At 47.2% G+C, this 16,175-nt stretch overlaps 1 protein-coding gene across 1 annotated transcript in view; it reads right to left on the bottom strand.

Moving 5' to 3' along the window:
- Positions 1-16,175, bottom strand: part of LOC144172297 (uncharacterized) — a 175,785-nt gene that overhangs the window by 81,814 nt on the left and 77,796 nt on the right. The gene's annotated exons all lie outside the window — the stretch shown is intronic.

The following is a 16,175-nucleotide window of genomic DNA, read 5'->3' as shown; positions in this document are numbered from 1 at the left end:
AAAGATTTAACAGATGAACGTACTGGCATTCGTTTCACTTTTTTTAGAACATCTTTTCCTGAACCCACTGCATATAACTGACGATAAACCGGAACAGGCAGACACACATCAATCATATCTTTGTACAAACGTTTTCGCGGTACACTACTCAAATACTCCGAGGAAAACCTAACCCTTAAAATCCTAAAAGCATCCACAACTTCCCGCAAGAACCCACGCACACGTACACATCGCATTTCAGAAGTTGACGCGACGTTTATATGAGTGTTAGTAACGCGCCTTGTATCTTTAACGCATTCAAACTACGTCGTCAGCGGCGTGCGTTGGCGACTCAGCGGCGTTATAGCGGCTTGATAACTGCGTGGTGTACACGTGATACTACAAACCCGCTAGTTCTGCATTCTCTCACGTGACTGCGCCTCCTCTCCCTTCACTCCGGTCGGCGCTTCGCAGCTGCGGTGCGCTGCGGTGCGGTGCGCTCCTCCTCTCGAACATACACGTTAATTCACCAAGATTTCCGCAGAGGGACAAACGAGGCGTGTTAAGCCGAACGTGATCACGAGGGGGTGTTAATGTAACTAACGGGCAAAATGCCACCAAACTTCAACAAACTCCCCCTCATAGCATCACCCCGTGCTTCGCACTTCCTCATACTCCCCTTCGGGGAAATGCGGGGGAATTTTTTTAACGCGAAATCGCTACTTCGCTAGGTTGGCGAAAGCGCGCACCCGGCTGGCGCCCACTGATCCCTCAACCACCCGGATATCGTCCGCAAAAAGCGTGTACAGCTGCTAACTCTTTGCTGACGGTTTCATTTGCATTCCACGCGCTTCATGTTATAGCGCGCGCACATCCGAAAGAAAAATTCAGCGCATTTTGTTCCAATGCATGAGTCAGAAAAAATAAACACCAAGAGGCACTTGGTGCGCGCGGTTTCATACAGTGTATCAGAAAAAAGAAATACGAAGAAGGCCGCGCGGTGCGATCGATTCCCTCTGACTTATGACCTGTGGTATAGCACGAGTATAACAAAAGAAAAGCGAGCCTGCATCACAGATTTCGCCGGCCGTGTTGGTTGGCCTTCAGCATTTTTGAGGCTGTGTCGCACGAGCATGGGCAGTGATTTTGGAATAAGTAGCTGACGTCAGTCTGATGTAAGCCTACAAAGCCTACAACCCCGATGCTGATGAAAGGTGTATCCTACAAGCTTGGCTCTGGCCACGTAAACTATGTACAGTTGACATCGGCAGAAGGCTCGGCGGCAAACCTCCCCCCCCTCCCCCCCCCCCCCCCCCCCAAAAAAAAAACACTTTAAGGAAAGAATATGCTGAAAGTTTCTGTGCAACTTTTTTGAATCGTACTTTCAGTGGACTTATCGTACACGATGATATTTCTTGAGCACAGCTGAGCAAGACCGGCAGTCGCACTGCAACTGCAACTTCGTTTCGCCAGGTTACCACGGCGTCAGTACGGCGGGAGTGGTTCAAAAGAAATCATCATTATCACCACCATCACCAGCCTATCTAAGCCCACTGCAGGGCAGAGGCCTCTCCAATTAATCTCCAATTACTGCGGTCCTGTGCTGACTGCGACCAATTTATCCCCGCAAACTGCTTGATCTAATCTGCCCATCTAACTTTCTACCGACCCCTGCTACGCTTGCCTTCTTTAGGGATCCACTCTGTTACCCTTAATGACCAACGGTTATCTTGCCATCGCATTACATGCCCTGACCACGTCCATTTCTTCTTCTTAATTTCTACTAATATGCCCTTAACACGCGTATGTACCTTGACCCACTCCGCTCTCTTCTTGTCCTTTAATGATACACCTATCATCTTCCGCTCCATTTCCCGCTGAGTCGTCCTCAATTTAAATTGAACCCTCTTAGTTAGCCTCAAAGTTTCTGCCCCGTACGTGAGTACCGGTAAGATGCAGCGCAGCCAAGCGGCGCATGGCGCCATCTAGGGCATGTTTGAAGCTATGTCCACGTGCATGTGGCTCTCAATTTAATCGCTGAGAACCGCTTGGTCTTGTAGTGTACTAGTTCCGCTCCTGAAAAGCAGACATCCAAACGCGGGTGTAAATCCCGTTGCCGCTTTTTTTAATTCTCAAGAGTTTGTCATATTTGAATATATTAACTATTGTTATCGCGCATATAACCTATTTCTGCGCCATGCGCCGCTTGGCTGTGCTGACTAGGAAACGCCTATACGCTTGCGTTCCTGTGTGCGTGCCTCGCGACGACCGCCCAGCGTCTCCTGCGCACGTTTGTCAATCACCATACCCACTAAGGGAGATTGGCCTAAAGATTGCGGCGACCGCCCGGCAGTTAAAAAAAACCAAGAAAATGCCGAGCGCTCGTGTGTGCGTGCCTCGCGGAGACCACCGAGCGTCATCGGCGCACGTTTGTCAAACCGCGTATACCCACTTGAGAGGTTGGCCAATATCGGCAAAAAACCAAACAAAACAAAACAAAAAAACCTTCAGCGTTCACTTTTATCCTGGCAACACTAGCTCGGACCGAGGAAGACAGTTCGCGGCGTACGCCCCTCGAAGGTGATGTACAATGATTATCGCTTCCAAGAAAATGAAGGAAGCTCACACTTAAAGCAACAAAGATGGAGTAAATGTCGTTGCGGCCGCGAAGAAGAAGCAAATCGGCTGCAATCGTGGACTTAAACCGTCGTGAAGGTTGCGTACAGCATCGCTACCTTCAAGTCTCACGCGTTAGTGTGAGTTTCCTTCATTTCTTTTTCTATCTCCTTCTATCAACGTAAGTACAGTCTCTGAGTTGCATAGCTAAGCATTCGCCGAGGTAAAAACGCCGTTGCCCAGGGGCGGATGAATTGGGGCTCAAGGGCAGCGCTCGATCTCTGCTGCTTCTCTGTGGCAAAAACAAGCCTACAAACTCGCGAAACAATACTTAGCACCAAAGAAAACTTTTCGCGCGTGAAGGGGTGCGAACGCTTCGAGGAAAGGGCCCCAGGGCTCGTACTTTCGAGATGGAGTAATCAGACTCGCGCGTGGTGTGATGTTTACCCTGGAGCAGGTTGGTGTTTGGATTGATATCTAGTCAGCGGAAAGCATTGCGTTTGTGCTTCTGGAAGTAATTGCCCAACAACCGTTCTCCCAAACCTCGCAAGGAAAACATGGCGCCACCAAGGTTACGAAACGCAACCAGAGGGAGCGTGAACTCTGCCGATTCGTACAAAACCGCAACGGCAAAATGGGGAAAACTATGGCTGACCATTGCGATACTCCCTAAAGCGAAATTTGTGCGCAGGGCGGACTGCAGTCTTCTGGCTGATGGCAAATTTTCTTGAACGAAACACACACAGCGCGCAAAACAACAGGACGAAAGACGGAGGGATGTACAACACAAGCGCTGACTCTCAACTAGTGTTTATTATAAACCCAAGGAATATATACACGCAAGTGTGCACATGCGCAGAGGAGCAACATACGATAAAAGCGACACATCACACCGTAATACGCTAAAAGATGGCAAATACCTGCTGCGTCTCTTGAAGTGATGGCCGATTCAGCGAATGCGCGAAGACGTGCGATATACTTTGGCGCTGTCTCGTAGCGCGTCGCCGCTGGGGACCATATGTCTCGCGCCTTTCGCCATACTTTCACTCTAATTTTCCGCTCGCCCTACCTTCGGTGGCCTCTTCGTTCTCTCGGTGATGTCGTAGCACGTCGCAGCCGGAGAGAATGTCTCGTCCCGTCTCGGTATACCGCCCTCGCCATCACACTTCGCCATACTATCCTCCTCCGCTTTCCTCAGTCTACCTCGTTCGACTTCGGTGTCCACTTCGTTCACTGAGTTACAGCGTGAAACCACAGGAGCGGGTGCTTGAGTGGTGCACACTAAAAAGGCAAGGAGGATGGCGGACGTAACCAGCCCATGCCCCTGGCGCCGACGTGACAGCCCGTGCTGCCAAGTAACGAGTCCCAACAGGTGCAACTATGCACCTCTCCCCTATCTGGCCCTCCACTCCAGGAGACGTTGCGTACGTTACCAACACCCCCTAGAGAACTAGGTGCTGTTAACAAACTGGCGCTTCGAGACGTTCGTAGCTCGAGAAGCAACGGAGGCCAGCCCGCGCTGTGGCTCAAAGGGGACACGAGAGGGCTTCAGTGCTGAAAACACCGGATCAACTTTATGAAGATTGAACTCCGCTTTGCCATAAGGCATCTGGTTGTCGCCCCTGTTGGGCGGTAAAATTGAGCCGCGATCCCGGTGGCAGTGGTTCTAAGGAGCAGGCAATTCGGTCTACGTTAAGACAACAGCACACGGACCCTTCCCCCGCCCCATAATCGAGACCAGCGTGCCAATCGTCTGCGACCGCTTCCATCTTTTGATTGCCCTCACCGGAAGAGCCTCGACACAGCCGTCGATCTCCCAGGCGGTGTGATATCCAGGGCTTTTGAAAGCTTGCTGGGGGGAAGGGAAGGGAGGGGGGGGGGGGCTATTTGCAAACACTTGTATTGGGTTTAATTGCACACAGTGCTATTTCATGTTCGATATTCATAATTGTGTACGGCGTTGTTTAGGATGGTTTAATATTTTTAGTTGTGACTCAGTGGCTAAGGCGTTGGGCTTCTGAGCCTAAAGACGCGGGTTCGATCCCAGCCGTGGCGGCTTCTTTTCAGATGTAGGAGGAAAGCGAAAACGCCCGTGTGTTCAGGTTTCGGTGAGCGTTAAGCATTCCCAGGTGGTCAAAATTAATCCGGAGCCCTCCGCTCCGGAGTGCTACGTCGCCCAGGTGTTGCTTCGGCGCGTTAAACCCCAATCAATCAATCAATAAATCAATCAATCAATCAATCAATCAATCAATCAATCAATCAATCAATCAATCAATCAATCAATCAATCAATCAATCAATCAATCAATCAATCAATCAATCAATCAATCAATCAATCAATCACTTTAAAAAAGTTAGTCCGTTCTTTGTTAACGCAGCCGACCCACGGATTAAACTGTTGTAAATATTGTTTTGTTGTCCGTTGCAAGGTACGACTGTCTTCTCCGCTACAGGCAAAAGCAGAAAATCAAAGACCAGTCCCGTTTGCCACAGGTTATCGCCAGAGGGTTCGTCGTCCTGCGTATACAGCCCAACCAGGTTACGTCTGTTGTTGGACGAACGTATATTCCAGGTTCCCTCCTGTAGGTACGCCTGCAAAATCCCGAGGTTGATTGCTTTCAAGAATCCGGGTTTACGCCTTTAACGCTTCTGTCGCGAAGTAACGACGACGACAAGGTGGTATAAACACATCTCCTTGAAGCCATCGTCTTCTACAAACCTGTTTTGACACAAGTGAAATTAATCGTGCAGCCGCATTATAATGTGCGACGCGGTGCGAATTTGAAGTGCAGCGAGATTAACACTGAAGGCGTCTGTCCCGGTGAACGCACCTCGCGCACTGGCTAAGCAGGCACACGGCGAAAATACTGCCGCAGGAATGGCGCGAAGATTAAAGCCAAGAAAAGTCTGACACCCGATCCTTGCAGTTCCTTGAAAACGCCGCAAGGGCTTAAGAAGTCGTGCTTGTTCCAGAACCAGGTCACGCTCGAAGCTTAGTCAAAGCTTATTTTCCGACACGGCGAGTACAAAGTAAAGGGCACCGGGCACAGTATTCGTTATAGATGCATATTTTATACCTCAAGTGCGACTAAAAACCGCGTATTAAGTAACTTTGCCATCGCACAAAGCCACCCGATGGTTACGCCTCCTGCGTTTTCTTCTAACAGCCAAACAAATTGGGAGAGCTTCCATAGAAGGGCTCAAAAACCCTTTAGTGGGACTTTAAGAGTGGCGACTCAGGCTCTTTCTTACACCGCATGCCCTTCTTTCTTGTTTTTGTTATAAAGTTGCCTGGTTGCATTTTCCGCTTGGTCACTCCTTGCATTTAGCCGCAAAGAACAGCTTCTTCCGATACGGTTTCTCCCCCGTTGCAGAATTCAAGCATCGAGTCCGACACCATACATTTGAATAAGTTTTCGCCATAAGGAAGGCTCATTCTAAATGATGCTCCCGCATTCCGGATCGCGAACTGAAATGTTTATGCGATGACCACGGGTCGAAGAAATTCCGATGCCGGCGAAGCGCATGCGCGCGCTCGCCCGCACAAACACCCCCACCAACAAAAGCAGCGCAATTGCCTTTGAATTTCCATGATGTTAAATATACACAACCGTGCTGTCGAGGGGCGCAAAGAAAAAGTGATACATAAAGGAATTCAATCCAGTAAAAACAAACAAATACAAGCGGCGTAGGAAGCGGACGTGATCGATTGAATCGCTAATGCTTCCCACAGAAGTGAGCTTCTAAGGCTCCTTGAAAGCTTTTTCCGTGAAAGAGGGCAAGGGAAGTTCGAAGGGCGACGGAGTGCACGCATGAGCGGCAATGAAGACAGTAGGGGGGGGGGGGGGGTGGGGACCTCAGTGTGGAGACGGGGGGTGCGGCGAGCAGCGGGACGCGAGCAAATCGAACCCGCAATTTCCACAAAAATAACGCAACCCAATAGCCATTCATCTACAATAGCGGGTGGATTTAGTCAGGGTTATATAAGTATGTGTGTACGGTAAATAAAAGAAAGTTTCTAGAAGCGAAATCAGTAACACCGCAACTCTTGAACGACAAGCGCTGAACATATGATAAACACAAAAAATAAGGTACAAGTAGTGTTGTTCGTTTTCGGGTTTTCGGGTAACACCCGAATACAACCCGAACGTGCTTTAGGAGAATCGGATTAAACCCGATTTCTCCCCGAACGGACCTTTTCAAAGCAGCGATGTGCACAATCGTGCGCTTACGGTCTGCCGTTCTCAGCCAGTTCTTGCTGCAACCAAGGCCCACAGACGACACAGCTTTCGAAATCATTGAGTGTTAGCATGACTCTATCTACCGCTCGCTACCCCAGGCTGGGAAATGCAGCACTTACATTGTTGTTGTGCCTAGCTCACGGAAGCGGTGATGCCGAGAGAACTTTCTCCCAGCTGAGATACGTTAACTGATCGGACAGGCCTCGAATGGAGACCCAAATGCTGGGCGCGCAGACGATAATGTATGTAAACAAGGATGTGCAAAAAAAAAAATGCATGACCAGCTTTTCGCGAATAAAATGTTTCCTTTCTTAGAAGTTGTCGATGCTCTCTTTTGTCATCATTACTGATTCATGTCACAACAAATGCGAAGCTTCGGAGAGTTTGGTATAAAACCCTTATGTCCCCTCAGTTACCAACTTGAACCAAGCACCAATTCTATCGCGTTAGAGTTAAGAAGCTCGTTATACCTTCTGGTAAAATAAACGTAGTGTATTACTTCGTACATCTGAAAGATTTAACCAAAAAAACTCCGAATTTCGAAATGGTTTTACAAAAAACCCAATTTCTCGACTATTATCAGTTTTAAAAAAATATTCAGATTTAAATATATATATATATATATATATATATATATATATATATATATATATATATATATATATATATATATATATATATATAAAACCCGAAAACGAGCAACCCTAGATATAAGCACTTGTGTATTTTAGAATACACTACCCACGGTGTAAGCTGGCAGGGAAGAAAAAAACGACTTAGATATTTTGGAAGGACTCATGTGTGCCCTGACGTGCACATACCGTGGTATGAACGTGAGACTGACACGAAAAATCTCCAAAACAAGTCCTAAACAGAGCCCGAAGGCCTGGCGCTCTGGAAAAATGACTGCGCCGTGGGCGTTCTAGCAAATGCCTGCTTTTTGTTCCGTTATTTTTTATTTGAGCAAGGAAGCCAGTAGGCCTCACTTTTCAGACCACCTAATTCTGCTCTTTCCTCGACAGGTGACCAATCATTTTGTCACATTTGAAAAATTGGCATTTCTCTAATTGGGGAGGCTGCCCCATTTCCTTTATTCTTTGTGTTTGTACGTACATTTCTTTTTCTTCCAAGCGCCGTCCGATCTTTCACCGCCCAGGAAAGCAGGATCGAACACGAACTGCCGACAAAATCTTCGGGAAAAAGCAATATCGCTCTCTTCCGGATGCGAATATGCTTGTTGCTTTGAGCTGAAATTTCGAAGGGCTCCCGAGGCACTCACTAACAGTACTTGAAAATGTTTCGGCATCATTTTGGCGGCAAGTTTGAATACGAAAAAAAGATAACGAAGTGAACTCGTTTGTGTAGTATTTCGTTCGTCAGACTGCAGCGTGTGCTCTCGTATGCGTTGAGATACGGGCTCGCGTAATCAGGTCGAACGAAGGGGCGTGTTTAAGGGAGCCAAAGGGGAAACGCGAACAGCGGTTTCGCTCGAAGATTTCCAGCCTCCTCATTGCGAGCTAGCTTCCTGTTTCCGCTCCCCTCGTGGCTCACTTAATAGCGCACAAACATGCTGAGCCAAATCTGCTTCTCGTTAAGAGCATTGGGTGGAATGATGATATAACGCAACGACGAAGTAAATTGACAGCGGGGATTGGAGATCGAAAAAAAAAAAGAAACAGGGAAATATGTCGAGTGCAGAACTTTTCGCAAACACCCCCGAAGTTACACCCACGGATAAAACTCAGAAACATCATACTACGTTTTTTACTCACCCAAGTATCACGCCCAATTTTTGAAAATAAAATTTGAATGAATGAATGAATGAATGAATGAATGAATGAATGAATGAATGAATGAATGAATGAATGAATGAATGAATGAATTTAATGCAGAGAGGAGGCTTAAGAATCGTGGGTAGGGAGGGGAAAGGGGATCCCAAATCAGTTGTTACAGATGCGTCAAGGTGGGCGCCTCCCGAGATCCCGTTGGTGCCAGACACAATTTATTATTCCTTCTGTAGGCGAAGGGGCGTCCGCCTAAGTTCTTGGAGGGACTTCAGGGTTGTTCCGATGCGCAGAAAGCGCACGGGTGTTCCTTCATGGCTGTGCGACTGAATGGGCAATCGGCCAGACGTTAAACTATTATACAAAGACAAATTCTCAGAGCGAAGCCTCTGATTATTTCTGATAATTACGAGTTATCTCTAACGCACTTAAGATTCCCTAACGCTGACTTTGCAACCGTGGAGCTTGTGCGAGGCCGGCTGAGAAGGTTGAGCATTCTAGCTACCGTGGACAAGAATTATACGGTAAATGCGAACGCAGGGGGCACATAGCGTGCGACGCACCCGGCCGGCAACCTTTCTTTAGAACTAGGAAGCAGCAAGGTGAAGCGACATTGCGGAGCTCGGAAAGCAGCGCACTAGTCTAAATTACCCACCCGTCTACTTAGCCGACGACGGCTTCGCGTATCTTGTCTAATGTATCGCATGTCCCGAGGCTAACGCCAGCCTAGTAGAAATTGAGACCTTCGCTCAATTTTGGTACTAATCTAGAGTAATTGATGACGACACACCTTCGACGAAATCTAAGCCGCCTAGAGATGTCTGTTACATCTTGCTTCCGTTAGTAGCCGCTCAAACCTAACAGAGAATCTTCCGCGACGCAAGATTCCTGTAATTGATACGGACCTCAGGAGAGCCGGCACACGCAATCCGGCTGCTGGGGAATTTCCTGCGCCTGCCCTCCCTCAGCGAACAGCGCCGATGACGTCGGTGCGCCCATCGAACGCCTCCGGCCCAGGCCTCCGCGCCCGCGCGAGCCCACCAGAAGCTCATTGACACTGATAGATAACCAGGCCACGGCTCGAGAGACACGGAAATCCGTCCCGCCGCCACTGATCCCGGATTTGTGCTTGCCCGCCTAGCAGCTGCGCACTGCGGAGAAGGATGCCGCTAGGGTGGCAAAGTGTTAGACACGGGTAACGTTGCACGGGTGCGCGTCTGCTAGGTGAGCGGCGGGGAGTGAGGGTTGGCGCGGAGCAGATACGCCTCGCTCAATCTGCCTCGCCTTCGCGCAGTTTTTGTATGCGTACGCGACGGCAGATTGACGGATTTCTGCTCAATAATTAGCGCTCGCGGTAATACAGTAGACTCCCATTAACACAAACTCGAAGGGACCGTAAAAATTTTGTTCGTATTGTCAGAAATTCGTCTTAACCGGAGGTTTCTCGCATTGTGGGCGTTACAAGAAAGCAAAAATGTTGTTCGCCTTAAGCAGAGTGCTAGTCTTAACCGAGTTCGTCTTAACAGGAGTCCACTGTACATCGCCGCGAAAAAAAATACAAGCAGCCTGCAAGCCCCCAAGCCCCTTCATTAAAAAATCAATTACCCAAAATTGGGTAAGCAGCAAAGAGGCGCTTGCTCCTCCGAAAAAAAAAAACGTAATTGAAAAAGAAAGCGTGTGTCAGTAAAAAGCGGCGGACGACAGAGGTGGGGGAGGGCGGATATCAGCAGGGAGCTTACGTAGTGTGCGGCCTTTAATTGTTTCGTCTCAAATCTCTCTACACCACGAAGAAAATGTCTTTTTTAAGGGTTCAGCAAAGTTTGTTTTAACTTTTATGCAACTACTGCCTGACTAAAAAATATACAGGGCACACGCAAATCAAGGTAAACGAATTTGCTTTTTAAATGTCGCAGTTTTTGAGACGAAGTAAGGGGCGGAATGGAAAATTCATTTGGTCAAACATGTGTTTATTTCGAGTAAAAAAATTAAATACATTATGAATATGCAGCCTTTTTACGCGTATTACCGATACCCATTGTAAATAATTAAAGTCCTAGCTAGAACGGTATTTAACTGCAATAAATTATACCCCTTCTAAATCTTGGAAATAATTTTCAGTCAGTTCCAGTATCGCTTGTTTATGAAAGAACTGCAAGCCTGGAAAATATACAGGGCACATGCAACGCAGCTAAACACATGTGTCAAGGAATAATTTGAACAAGTACCTTTGGACGCAACTTCTTCGCATTGGCGAACTATTTGTACAGCTGCTTGTATGTGATTATGATTCATTATCACATTATTATCCCACTCTCACATGCGACATTAGTCACCACACTTATCACGGCCTGTTAATGCAGTTATTCAGACTAAGAGGAGATTAAACGCGGACCGCGAGTTGTCAGAAAAAAAATTGGCATAATTTAGAACGAAAATGCCGGATTGCGTATATGTCACAATTAATATATACCAAAAATGCTATTAACATTTTATAAAAAACTTGTTACGTAGACAATCTTATATGGAAAGTATTGCCCTGTAACAGAAGTCTTATAAAATCTTCTCACGTTTATTAAAAAGTAATTGGTAAAAATAGGACCTAGATCGAGCGGTTTATGAGCTACAAAAAATTACACCGTATCCAGACGCGGAAACGTTTTTGGAGTGTTCCAGTAAAGTCCTGACTAAATTGATTGATTGATTGATTGATTGATTGATTGATTGATTGATTGACTGATTGATTGATTGATTGATTGATTGATTGATTGATTGATTGATTGATTGATTGATTGATTGATTGATTGATTGATTGATTGATTGATTGATTGATTGATTGATTGTGGGGTTTAACGCATTAAAGCTACACCAGGGCTACGAGCCACGACGTAGTGGAGGCTTCCGGATTAATTTTTACGACCTGGGGATATTGAAATTTGCCAAAATCTTGACACACGGGCGTTTTCGCTTTTCACCTACATCAGAAAACCCCAACTAGGATCGAAGCCGCGTCCTTGGGCTCAGGATCTCCCCGCCTTAGTCACTGAGCCTGACCAAACGAAAAGTGCATCTTGTAGACAAAATAAATAACATCGGTTACATTTGTAAAGACTTGCGAACACGCTACACAGTATTCAAAACAAACCGGAAGCCTAAACTGAAATTTACTGATAGCGGACGCCTGTGTTAGAAATAGGTTCCTTCATTTATCACTTTTAGAGCTCACGAGGTCCGAAAAATCCGCATCATTCACAGACCCACTGCTGTCAGTAAAAGTGTGGATATCCACACAATTAAGGTCCAGCATTTTTAAAATCACGAGTATTCCCGCTTTCCTGAGCGCCTGCGGCTATCTTGTTCTGGAACTTTGCAACTTACACGACGCAGTCACCGTAATCGCGGCGTGTTTGAAGATCTCCGCCTTACTGTGAGGATAATATAAGAAATCAAAGTTTACTCTTTCGCAACAATGCAGATGGCGCAACGCGATCGAAAGCGCCGAGCATGGTTCCCAATTGGGCGTTTGAATGTGTCGGTAGCCAGCGGTAACGTGCCTTAGGGCGTGGTACGGAAGTAGTTAAAAAGTGACTAGGGCCGCTGCAGACGACGCTGCAGACTGTCTCACACGCACGCGCTGGATCAGAGAGAAAGAAAGAAGCAGACTGCATCGGTACCTATAGATAGCTCTGACGTCACTAATTAATTAGACGCGCAATTATGAAGGACCGCACAAAAATTACAACTGTGCTACAGGGTCAGCCATGAGGTTTAAAGGGAAGAACGTTAAAAGCCGCAGCTGGCTTGTTTCATTTTCTAAAGGAAACCGGGAACGTTTACGTTAACCCATCGTTACGTCTTGCGCGTTAATTGTATTTCGCAACCGCAAAAGCCGCAGACTGCGTTCGCAAAATTAGAACTGTTTAATAGATTAGTCGTTGCAGCGAAAAATGTATTAAGAACCACCTAACGGAGGCTCTGACAGCTGATAAATGACCCGTAATGGCGGTCTTTCGTAGAGAGCAGTGCAGACGTGTACAGCTGATCGCTAAGATAAATTAGCCTCCCGTAATAAGGGTTTAATTTATTTACGGCGACCACCGGCCTTCGGCCGCCCGACGCGCGGCCTATTGCGGGGTGAATTCTTAGCGCCTGATTGTGTGCAGCACAGCGGCTGTATGTGAAACATTAACCAGCCGGCAGTCGTTTCTTTGCATTAACCACAAATCGTCGGTGCTGCTGCTGGTGCAGATTATTAGCAGCCTACTGCGATCACGATGGCGTTCTAGAAATTGAGAGGCCTAACCTGATTTATACAAGAAATAAGCACACGACGGCTCCATACGCAAACGCCTAGAAGCGGGGAGGTCGCCAACACCGAGTTACACGTACGTCCGAAAACGATAAATAAATCGAAGCCTCTAAAAAAAATAACCAAGAACTTCCTTGCAGTACAAAATTCGGATCCTACGGTTAAGATTCCGGGCAAGCCACCTGTTTACGAGAGAGGCCCAAGCAGCGTAGGCTATGCAGCTCAATAAGCTACGTTAAACGTACGATGACGCTTTGGTCGTTCTTGCATACATAGGCTAATAATAGCTAATCGACAATCAATGCACACTTCCAGTGTTCGCTTCTGGAGTAAATACTTTATTGCGCTACGAACAACGTAAAACAACTCTTAAAAAGGCATGCGACTTAAGTAAGGTATTCGGCGTTGGGCTAAACAATACCTAGCGTTGATCTTAAATTCGATCGATGCGGTGGAACGCAATTTGATCACCTTAAGGGAAAAAGTCCGAGCCGCGTGGATCCTGTAAGTGATGGTCAATAGGTGCATGCATGCACTAGCGGCCGCGTAGCAGACAAAGAACGGTTAGAACAAAGGAGAGACGCGGAACACTGCGTGGAATGGTCAAGTAAGAAAATGTTCGGACACAGGATCGATTTGGCATGTTGTCCTTCGGAGCCGCCCGCACTGCAGTATTCTTTAAAATTGAAACGAAACTCTCCTTTAGACCGTCTGCCAAGTACCCAAGTCTGACGAGTAAAAAAAAGAAAAATTAAGCCATTACGGGAACAACTTGCCATTTCTACTCCCATTCAATTCCTGTCCTATAAGCGATACATAAAAACAGATACGTAAATAAAGAGAAATCAAGGACAGAACCCGCACGAGCGCAGCTATCGCAAGATTAAACCAATTAAAATAATTAAAATGGGCACTGGGCCGAAAGTAGTTTTTTCGAGGAAGCCAATTAGGTGTCGTTACAAAAATTGCACTCCACATACAAAGGCACCGCTGTCTACATTCACTTAAACATTAAAACGTGAATTAATGTGTCAGCGCGAGCTAGTTGATTTTTTGTTCTGTAGAATTGTGACGTTGTATTTTCAGTGCTTTATAATCGCCGTCACTGCGAAATAAAGTGTAGACGTTAAGTGCACCTCTGTCCTATAAAAATGCTTTTCTTTCTTGAAGTTGTGCTTGGCGCCTAAAACTAGCTTATACGATTAAAAGCGTTGAAAAAAAAAAAAGCGCCAGCTGAACTTCTCCCTATGTATTCAGAACGGAAAACCTTGGATCGCTGCTTTCTTATTAGCGCTGAAAGAATCCCTTTGCCAAACATTTTCACGCTGCTCAAAATCTCATAAACACCGCTGACCTTTTTATGAATACATCGGCCTGTTCTTAGACAACTCTTGACCCAATTTTTACGTTCGGCATACTGCGGAGCACATCAGCGAGTAGCCGGACGAATGCTCAGCAGCAATATTTGTACAAATGTGCCAAAATTCGCAAAACACTGTGTTTACAGCCAAGTTGTTTAGGATTAGCCGGCAAACTTCCAAACTTTCGCAATTCGCCTGGGCTTTTACTTTTCTTTTTTTTCAAGGTGGGCGAGCCCAAAAGCCATACAACAACCGGAAACGGAGGCAGCAGGCTACCGACACAAGTACCACGAAAAGGAGCTTCGCTATTAACAAGAAAAGAATTACCGTATTGACTCGATTCTAAGCACCCCCTTTTTCCCACGATCGCGATGCCCAAAGTAAGGGGGGTGCTTAGATTCGAAAAACCTAAATCAACCCCCCCCCCCCACCCTCCACCAAAACCTTTTTGGTGGCCGTATCTTGACGAGATGGGTGCAAGGAATACTGTTTTATGCGGCCAACATTCAAAAGAAAAACAAGTAAAGACAGTGAACCTACCGTTTACGTCGGATACACAGTTCCCCTCACTACCATTCGAGTCTGCTGTGCCGCTTTGGCCGCCGCTCTCAGTATCCACCAGCAGGCCGCCTTATGTTTCCGTTGAAGCGGTTTATAATCGAAAACTTCATAAATTACTTCGCCACAAGGTCAAATCTGGCCCGTTTCCACGCGTTTAAAATCCACCATGCGATTGTTGCTTGTAAAAGGGGCTGCTTAGATTCGCAAGCAATCTTTTTTCCAAACTTTTTTCCCTGAAGTAGGGGAGGTTGCTTAGAATGGGTACATTTGGTTCATTATCAGGCACAGTCCCTTCTCTCGGTTCACGCGCAGGACCTCAATTACTCAGTGGAATAAACCGGGCTTGGTGCATCCGGGCCTCCACAACTAGGACCCTCTATTCCAGCGCCGTCTTCCGTGTGGACTGTCTCGATCACATTCTACTTTACTTTGTAGGCTGTGGTTGGGAGTGGTCTTCACGGAAGCCTACTCCTTCCTCATGGGGATGGCCATTAGCGCCCACTGCGACGCATGCGAGGTTCGAGAGACAATCGAACGTGTGCTTTGTTGTTGCCCCCAGTATTCAGCGGAAAGACGCGTTTTGGCCGCCAAGCTCAGCAGATTGGACAATCAACCGTTCAAACTAGAGGCTATTCTGGAACATCGACCCCTACAATCATCTTCGCAGAAGGCAACAAAAGCCCTTGTGCGTTTCACGAAGGACGCACGCTTGGACGAAAGACTATAGTGCCCACAAAGGGACTGAAGTGTGTGCGGGGTCCCGGTCGTAGCCCCTATATTTCGCCTGCCTTCTCTTTCATCTCCTGAATACCCCCTTTCCAGAGTCGAGTAGCAATCCGGGCTCTAAGCAAGGGTAACCTCTCGGCCTTCCCGTTCGCTTTTCTCCTCCTCTCCTGACCACAAATACACTGAGCAAACCTAACGTCCAAGGGCGCGCACACGCATCGGGACATCTAATAAGAATTCCTTGTCGGAAGGATGTCGCTCTTCTCCGCCGTTGTCTATGCGTACGGCTCCGCTCGGCCGCGCATGGAGATAACCATACTCAAGCGAATGAGGCCGCCGCGATATATGCGCCGATCGATGAGCCGAAAATGGGCGGCTTTTCTCATCAGCGCGACAGCAGATGTGCAGCGCTGAGCGGTGCTTTTGTGTGCCCGTTTCCAAGAGGCGCTTCTAGTGCCCGCATGCATTAAGGCCTGCCCGGTTAGTGCGGCAACGTACGAGAAGAAAGCGCTCTGTCTGCCTCGATTCGGTACGGCATATACTTACAGCTTGCATCACACCACAGACGCCGGTACATTGAAGTCATGATAAGAAATTCCACT

This window comes from Haemaphysalis longicornis, unplaced genomic scaffold (genome assembly GCF_048455015.1).
Source record: "Haemaphysalis longicornis isolate Haplotype H1 unplaced genomic scaffold, Haemaphysalis longicornis Haplotype H1 scaffold_20, whole genome shotgun sequence".
Taxonomy (NCBI): Eukaryota; Metazoa; Arthropoda; class Arachnida; order Ixodida; family Ixodidae; genus Haemaphysalis; species Haemaphysalis longicornis.
Note: the sequence above shows the minus strand (reverse complement) of the source record. Positions and strands in the feature narration are given on the sequence as shown.